At 43.0% G+C, this 8,699-nt stretch overlaps 1 long non-coding RNA gene across 6 annotated transcripts in view; it reads right to left on the bottom strand.

Annotated features, from left to right (window-relative positions):
• LOC111262590 (uncharacterized) overlaps nucleotides 1-8,202 on the bottom strand; it is an 11,319-nt gene extending 3,117 nt beyond the window's left edge. For 2 of the 6 annotated variants that reach the window (XR_002681710.2, XR_015311968.1), the window contains exon 1: nucleotides 7,816-8,202. This is a non-coding gene — a long non-coding RNA (uncharacterized LOC111262590). Of the gene's footprint in view, nucleotides 1-686; nucleotides 794-2,562; nucleotides 2,843-7,659; nucleotides 7,758-7,815 lie in introns of those variants that run through there. The other 4 variants (XR_002681709.2, XR_015311967.1, XR_002681711.2 and 1 more) reach the window with 3 other exon arrangements.
• Nucleotides 8,203-8,699: the final 497 nt, after the last annotated feature.

Raw genomic sequence — 8,699 nt, 5'->3', positions numbered from 1 at the left:
CATTTATGGAACGAAAAGTTGGCCTCTACGTGAATAGAGCGACGCTCACTTATTAGAACCACTCAGCTTTACGTTTTTCAAATACAATTACACAGCTCAAACCACTCCAAGTGCGGCTTTTGTTGCCAAAAAAAAAAAAAAAAAGGTAAAAGAATGGCATCAATGTAAATTCTCAATAGAAACTTCTGAGAAAAGTGGCTATCTGTATGCCGCCAATTATTAGCTTAATTACTTTCACTATCGACAGTGACAAAGCTGTGGCAGCGTCGCACCATTCAATCATCACGCCGTCTTCCTTATTCTAAAAAGCAGAACGTATGTCTTAAGAAGAGGTAAGAGATTGTGCTCGTCCTTGGATTCGTTATTGGAAATTTTGTACAGCCTATTGACCGTCGCTGTATCGCCGCGAAGAATATTGCCTCGGTAGGTACTGGCGTCCTTCATAGTTTGGCCAAATTACGTTCATGGCTATCCACCGTTTCTTAATAGCGGCCTGTGTTAAGCTTTATTTGTCTAATATAGACAGGAAATACAGAGACAGACAGTAATACACTGTCTGTCTCTGTATTTCCTGTTGCATAAATGACATATAGGTAGCAGCTAGTGAAGTTTGAGTTTCCTTTTTTCTAGCAATTACAGGCATCTTTTAGCTCGCCCCGCGCTCTCTGGTGAGATTTGCCACTCACTAATGCGCCCTCTTATGTCAGGCGTAACACAACGGTCGAGGTGTCATAGGAGGGCATGCGAAATAACGATGACTCCATACGTCGTCGACGGCCGGACTGGATGTTGCCTGTGAGACGTTTAGTCAACAATCTGAGATATTAGATTAACTACTATAGTGTATGTCTATTTATGAGGTATGAACGACTTGGCAAAACGTGGCCATCATTTCAATAAGCTTGCTCTGTTCACAATGAAAAAGGAACAAAGCTTTACAACTTAGGTCACTTACTTAGCAGTCTGAGTGCTACCGTCTGGACGAACTAATTGTTCTGGATTGCATCAACAACAACAAAATAATCAATATTCTGTTTCACTCCATCATCATTAGGACAGAGTGGGTCTTCGACCTGGGGTGTCGACCTCTATTCGAAACGAACACGTACGCGTGTAGTATTTGTTATTCTTCCGGTAAGGAAAAGGTAGCGTAAAGCTGAAAAGATCATCTTAATCTATTTCCGCTCTTGTCGAGCTCTCATACGTTTACATCGGCTATACTCTATTTTGTGATAGTGTATGTCATTCCCTCTAAAATCCTATCAGGAAGCCTTGTTGTTCCACGGTGGTTGCACACAGGCGTCCCGTAAGGCCCCAATAAGAGAAACTAATCGAAATCAACGGGACAGCCACAAACATAGAATTAGAAATGGTTCTTAACTTAGAGGTGGCTTTGTGTTCGCTTTAAAGGGTTTTATCTGTTATCGTCATATATATATATATATATATATATATACAGGTGTGGAACGTTCAAAATCGGATAGGCTTTTGTGGGCTGTTTGACGTAGCGGACATGCATGTTTTTTTTATTCGCAGTACTAGAGAAAAACAGTTATTCCTAGAAAAAACAAAAAAAATTTGAGCCAAGACCAGCTATTAAATTTTTTTCCGCACAAGGCGAGCCATTCAGCTATTTCAAATAAGTCCTAACGATTAGTCCGTTCGATTTTTTGTATGTCTAAAATTTTTTTGGCCGTTTTTAGACCTTGAATTTTTAGGACGTTTGGCTTGCTATTAGTCAAAAATTTAATGTTGGTTGAATTATTAGTATTTAACGTAGGTGAACGACGAGTTTTCTCCTATCGGTGTCGCTTGATGTACGGTTGCACCAAATAAACATGACCATAAAGGCTGGCACTTTTAGTACAAGCACGAAGCTTCATTTAAATATTTGTCTTTGTCTGAATACAGTCTTAGAAACAACTAATGAGAAAAAGTCTAGATTAAGACGTATACATAAGCGTCAACAATGGCTCAATGCAAATCCAAATACATGAGATGATGCACAGCATTGTAGCTCGGGTAAGAAAAGCGCGTGTGTTTGTCCACAGCCATTGTTAACTTGGGGTTTTCTCATTACTGTTTTTTTTTGTGTTTTGATTGACATATTTATTTTCTAAAGTTGGGAAGCTATTTTCTGGTCTTTTCTCGGCACTAATAGTACCCATTAAGGCATCAGTTGAATTTTGCTCGCTTCGTCAAATTTACTGGTAAAGTTATTTACATGAATCCAGGAAAATTCCCGTATAAGGTTGTTCCCATTAACGTAAATTACATACATGGAAATCTTTCTAGTACTATTTAAATAATCCCTGCCTTCTGTATTCAGCGTGTTTGTATATATATTTTGTATTCTAGCTTAGACACAACAGTAAAAAGAAGAGTATCTGACAACAACGACAGACACAGCTATGGCGGATGCGGTAAGTGAACATGCGTATGACTAAGACCTGCTATCGTATGATTCTGGATGACCTGCTTCCTAATGGATCGCTATGCTCCTGTTCGCGAGTCACCAGATGGCGCATATATATATATATATATATATTTTTGTTGGCTTACTGTCGTTGATGTTGTCGCAGGAACTGTGATTGGTATCTCCAGAGTGCGTCGCCGCGTCCGCCACTTGTTCATGGATACGAATCCTGCAGTTGGTAATCGAAGCTGTAAGAGCTATAGGCAACGCCGAGACTCGACTGACTTCGCCATATACTACATACTGCTACGGTAAAACCACTACCCGCAACTCATACATTATTAGTCGCGCCATTTGCCGTGGAAATTCCTACTTGTTATGAAGGTATTCCTAGCTGCTACACGCGGTCAGGCGGTTAGACCTTCGTTGGCGCGTATATCCTTTTTATTAAAGAGCGCAGAAGTGCCAACATTGATGAGATGAGGCAAGATCCTCCCATGCCGAGGCGCACGCGGTTCTCAGCTTATTGCCAGTGGCTGCTTACTGCTTCACGACACGAGAAAATGCCGAAGTCGCTTCACGATGGTGAACAAAATGGCTTCGACTGGACAGACATTGTCTAGCTGTGTTGGCTTAATTATAACTAGTTACAGAGATGCATCTGCTGCAGCTGCTATTAATTAAAGAGTTCCTCTCATATAGATAGAGCGTCGATTGGAGCATTGCTGAATGAGAAGTGAGGATATTAGGATCGTTAGCACAGCAACGAAAAAGGTCTACAAACTTGGACAGGTTTATGGCCATCGCAGGACTTCATTGACCGCCTACGGAAAATCGATGATATGCACAAGTAAATGTACAGACCTCGCAAAACTAAATCAGCACAGATTTTTTTTCTCCCGGACATCAATGGTCGACGCCAATACATCACACTGGAAACCACGTCTATATAAAGCCTGGAGTCAATAACATACTTCAATAACATTTCGAAGGTAACTCCAGACTCAGAACTGGCATCTGTTGGCCTGCAAACGGGCACCAGGACTGCACCTAGACACATTGGGCTCCTGATGACAGGACCTGTTCGCATTTTTAAGAGGCTACTGTTAATTTATAGGTAGATCGCTTTTCAATTATGTAAAGTGCGTATTGTTTTACAAATGGCCACAAAATCTATTCTAATGAAAATGTATTTGATCTCCCAGCCGCGGGTTCAGGTCAGGAATAAAAACGAACAGATTATAGCGATTGCTAGAAGCAGATGCCAACGATGTTGTTGCCTTTAATCAATACGAAAAAAAAGCAGGAGGAGTTACTTTCAAGGTATTCAAAATCACGTTCTAAGGATAACAGTTCATTGACTGGACTACTAAGTAAATCTGAGCCCTAATAGTTTCGTATAAGGAATGGCAGAGTGGTAACTTCTCAAGTCACAAATTCACTTTCAAAAGTATCGGTGGAACTTGCTGTCTACCAAAAAGTGGCAAGTTATTATAACTGATAATGGAATCGTTACTCGTCACGGAAACTCTTGTTTCGTAGCCGCGGTAATCAGGTTAAATAAATAGACCGACGACGTGCCGAAGTTCCACATTGCCGAGGCCTTCTTTTCTTTGTGGAACTATCACTCAATCTTGAGGATAGCCAAAAACGTGATCATCCGCCGCTAAAAAATAGTCAAACATAGTTATTAATATGATTGATGTTCAAGACAAAGAGGATGAAACGGTGCTCACTGAGTGAGGTCAACAGTCCAGTAGAAACTAAACTGGTGACGAAATAAAGATGACACGCAGACCTTTTTTATGCTCCCACCTGGCGAGTACGGATCGCCTGCTCCTGTCGCTGTTGCTAACGTTAACATAACAACGAAGACGACATTGAAGCATTTATCGTGCAGATTGGACACGTCGCTCGGACGGTGGGTCAGCCGAATGGTCGAGACGAGTAGGTCGTTGCAGAGATAGACTAGTCAACGGGTTGTGATAAAGACAATTGTAAATTTTATGTCTCACGTGAAATAGGAATCTTGATGAACGTCAAACGAATGCTACGAACCGCGAGCATGTCACGAAAGCTGCTGTCATAGGGTTAAAATTCGCAGTGGTAGCAACAGTATAAAGAGGTGAAAGAAGAGAAGGCTGGGTGTTCTTGGGTGTGGGTTGTGGGCCTGTCTGCTGGGACTTTCCACTGACCCAATCTCGTTACACAGTTGCAGTCAGCTTAACCACGCGATACAATTGCCGCTACATCTGAACGGGCGAAATGCGACCCAGTTGTGTACATCAACGCACGACTAACTGATAGCCGGGGGCCAGGAATATGATTTCGGCACTATATGAAGCAGTGCAAAATCTCAGAGAAGTGAAAGGTTCCTTGATAAGGTCAGTAAGCTGAGTACGTTGTTCAAGCCAACGTCTCTATTTAGAACAAAGGGATAATAATGGATCCATGCATGGGCCATCCGGTCCGTTGTTCAATATAAGAGACAACACGGATGATTTGTTTTTTTTTATTCGCACGTACACAGTCACACCCAACGGGCCGAAGCAAAAGCGTGTTGGAAGGCCCGACACGACCTGAAGACAATAGCTCTTTCTCTTTCGTCACAGATCTATCCGGAAACCGACGACGAATAGATGAGCAGCCAAGTCGACAGGTAGTCAGTGATTACAAAGCTAAGTGTATTGCGTGGCTCGCTAGCACAGCCTGTTAATTCGACTTGTTACTCATTGGCTTTACGCCGTTGTTGCTATTCGTAGTTATGACAATGACGGTGATGAGGATGATGGTTATGTTGGTGACTGTCGGAACTGAAATGGAAGGAGTTTCGAGAACGACAAAGACCCCTGCTCCACTGACTTAATAAGAAACAGGTGACATTGCAGTCTTGCGTAATGAGACTCCTTTGTGATAGCCTGGCGGTATACTAGAAGTCAATGGTGGATTTATGGAAGTTTTCACTCGGTCTGAACGGACCAATTAAAGGGAAATCATAGAAGGTTATTATATATTTTGTGTCTTGTATTGCAAAGCGGAAAGGTCATATAGGAACGAAACACAACTGGCCTTTGACAGTAAATATAGACAAAGGCTGCGAGGACGGTCGCAGGACATTCAACGACAACAACGGCCCTAAGCTTTCGCCGCATCCTGAGCGTTCCACGTGCCACCTGCTGTTTGCTGTACGACGGTGACGCCACTGAGCCGAGTCCAGCCTTGCCTCCTGCCAAATATTTCACAGTGTTACAAGAAGGAGTGCTTGTTGTAAGCAAACTATGCGCAAGGGTCTCATGAAAGCCTCACAATCCACCGCTTTATTTGGCCACGTTGCATTCGGTTACTATTTGGCGGGGTCGGTCTGTTCTAGCTGGAACATGAGGTTATCTATTGTTGAGATCTACGCTACCGGTGTGACGGCCTTACGAGATAGTTAAAGCGCCATTACTTTAGCACGTGCAATACTAATAAGAAAGGTAAAAATCGAACGCCAGCGACCGGACAGTAAAGCTGCCCTAATAAGTAAAAAAAAAAGGCAGTACAATTGTACACAGTCAACAGCGTGACTCAATCGAGCAAGGAAAAGCACCAGCTGGAGAATAGCGTGTCTGGATATAATTGAGACTTAGTGGGTAGCACTCGTACACGAGACACAAGATTTCATTCGTTGGCTTGTTAGTTCGGTAAACCTTACACGCCGGCTGTACTTGCCACAAGTGACATCCTATATAGGGTCCAACAATGGCCGCATCCTATATAAATGTAAAGACTTAAAATAAGAGGAGCTCTGTTTGCAGATATAATCAGTCATCAAAAATTCACAAATGCTAAGGCGAAAGATGCTATGACCAAAGCATTGAAGGCCAAATCACATACGTTTTTATTTTAAAATTTCAAATAGAAAGCAAATTTCTACACAGTCCTTATGTCGGTTAACGCTTCAGTGCTAAATGAAACTACTGGAATTAAACCCTAAGGGATTTCGTGCCTGCGAATTAATTTTATAAAAGAAATTCGGTCCACATCAGATATTTTCTGATCGACAATATACAACAGCTGAATTTAAGGCACAAAGCCTCTTGAGGCAATTGGTAATGAACTGCAATGATATCTAGAAATGTCATATTTTAAGGGTTTATGGAGAACTAAGTCACCCGCGACCGCCATTTTAGTTGTTGTTGGATATAGTATGATTTTGCCATAGCTGTTGACATAATCTAAACAATCTCTATAACAGCTGGATGCTGAATAACGAGCACCTCATGGTTTTAGGTGTTCTCACCGGAAGCAACAGTCAGCGGTACGAGAAGCCTATGTTTGTCGCAATGAAGGCCAAGTTCATTTTTTCAGCTATCATACGACCCTATTTCTACCCATGATTTCGGCGATACGGTATACAAAAACACTGGGCAAAGTGTCCTATTCTGCAACTTTGCTTCCGCCATAGTGGTAGCGATGAGAAGTAACAATGGGACTGTTTTAGTAGAATCGACTCGAAGAAAAGGAAAGCAAAAGGCAAAGACAAAGATTAGGAATCGCTTTAACAAATGATTCAACCACTTACTTAGCGTCCGCAATGTTGGCGAAAGTGTCCTTTGTTCAACCAGAAAGCAAAAAACGTTTTCTGCTGAAAAATGCTAATCGCAAGATTTCGCGTGTGTCTAGATGCCTGTTGATAGTGCTGCTGCTGCTACCGGCGTCCTGCGAGGAAGAGCGTACACACGAGCGGGCCTGTCGCCACCGCAGTTGCCCTACAATACAATTGATGACGGTGATCATTACGGGCGAATATTCACTCGCGTAGCGATTGCTGCGTTACCGACGCGACACCCACAGCTGGTACAGTTATAAAACAAGCGCCGTTATCACTGTTTCAGTTGCCAGCTGGCACCAAAAGCAAAGAATTAGGGACTAGATCAGTCCCCAATATTCCCTCGAACCGAATGTATCCGAGGCAGTTACAGGGAGTCAGCCTAACAACCGTAGTTAACACAGTTGCGGACTGCTGACGCAAGCAGCGCTATCAGTTCTTTTGTCTCGAGGATCAGTCACCAAAATCGAATACTATATACTTGGGCTGAATATATGGGCCAGTGGTACAGTTTGCTCGAATTTTGGTACCGTGCTAATGGACCTCGTGGCACAGTAGCTGTCACCGTTCCCAACCAGATAGGGGTAGGCAAGAACACCTTGAGCATAATAATAATAATAATAACAGCAACACCGCTACACAAAATACACACCATCGCAATAACAGAAACAGCGAAGTATCAGGAGAAGACACAGTTGCTACTGGAGCGGCTTAGCTGTTGCCGGCTGGAACACTTCGCGTGAATGGCCAGCTCCCTTGAATACATACGCATAGCTAGACATATTCAAGTGAAATCGAAGGCACTTACCTTCTAAAGCTAGCTCCCATGTTGGCAATAGCGTCTTCGGCATCGAATAGCCCACCTATTCGATGCGTTTCTCTGCGTAAAGCGATGGCAAATCTGCGCGAGCTACAGTAGATAGATACAAGATTCGCTCTTCGCTGATTTGCCGCTTTATGCGGTGAATGGAGCTGACAACGACTTACTATAACAAGCAGCGACAACGTAAAGTAGGATCGAAAGTACCGCACCAGCCTTGATAGACAAAAGGTGCATCGTTTTCCTGGTATCTCTCGCTATGGCCGCATAGGGGCGTCGGTCGTTCAAGCTGCAACCGTCAGACACCTCACGGCTTGCGAATAGCTACTACGCATGAGTTAGCTGCGGTCCACGGCAACGACGACAAGCACTTCTTCAATTGCATCGTCGACCCGTGGTGCTTTGGAAATGTTTATCAATTTGTAGTGTGCTAGCGGTTAATTTAAATATTATGCCACGGATGGTCTGATCTGGAACGAAGGATAACGCATGTTTGTCGCCATGCGCTGTCACTGATTGACCCAGTGAGAGGAAACTGACCGAATCTACACTGGCGTTGTGACCACTTTGTTGCTCTTGGCGCAGTTTGTAAGCAGAGGGAACCGTTTACAGCGACCACGACGATCAGAACAACGACAGCAATAGCTACACTAAATCATTGGCTGCAATGAGTAACGATTGCCTTTCCACAGGAAACAACGCAGTTCCTATTAACAACAGGCGCTATTTTTTTGTTATTAGCATGCACCTGTTGTCGCTACCCTAAGGGAGTCACTGCATTAAGGCCAATATTATTTACACAACCGATCGTGCCATCAACTAGGAGCTTAGACAAATTATAGACTACTTTGTATTGACTACAATATATAATA

The sequence above is a fragment of the Varroa jacobsoni genome, unplaced genomic scaffold (assembly GCF_002532875.2).
Source record: "Varroa jacobsoni isolate VJ856 unplaced genomic scaffold, vjacob_1.0 scaffold_677, whole genome shotgun sequence".
NCBI classification, from domain to species: domain Eukaryota; kingdom Metazoa; phylum Arthropoda; class Arachnida; order Mesostigmata; family Varroidae; genus Varroa; species Varroa jacobsoni.
Note: the sequence above shows the minus strand (reverse complement) of the source record. Positions and strands in the feature narration are given on the sequence as shown.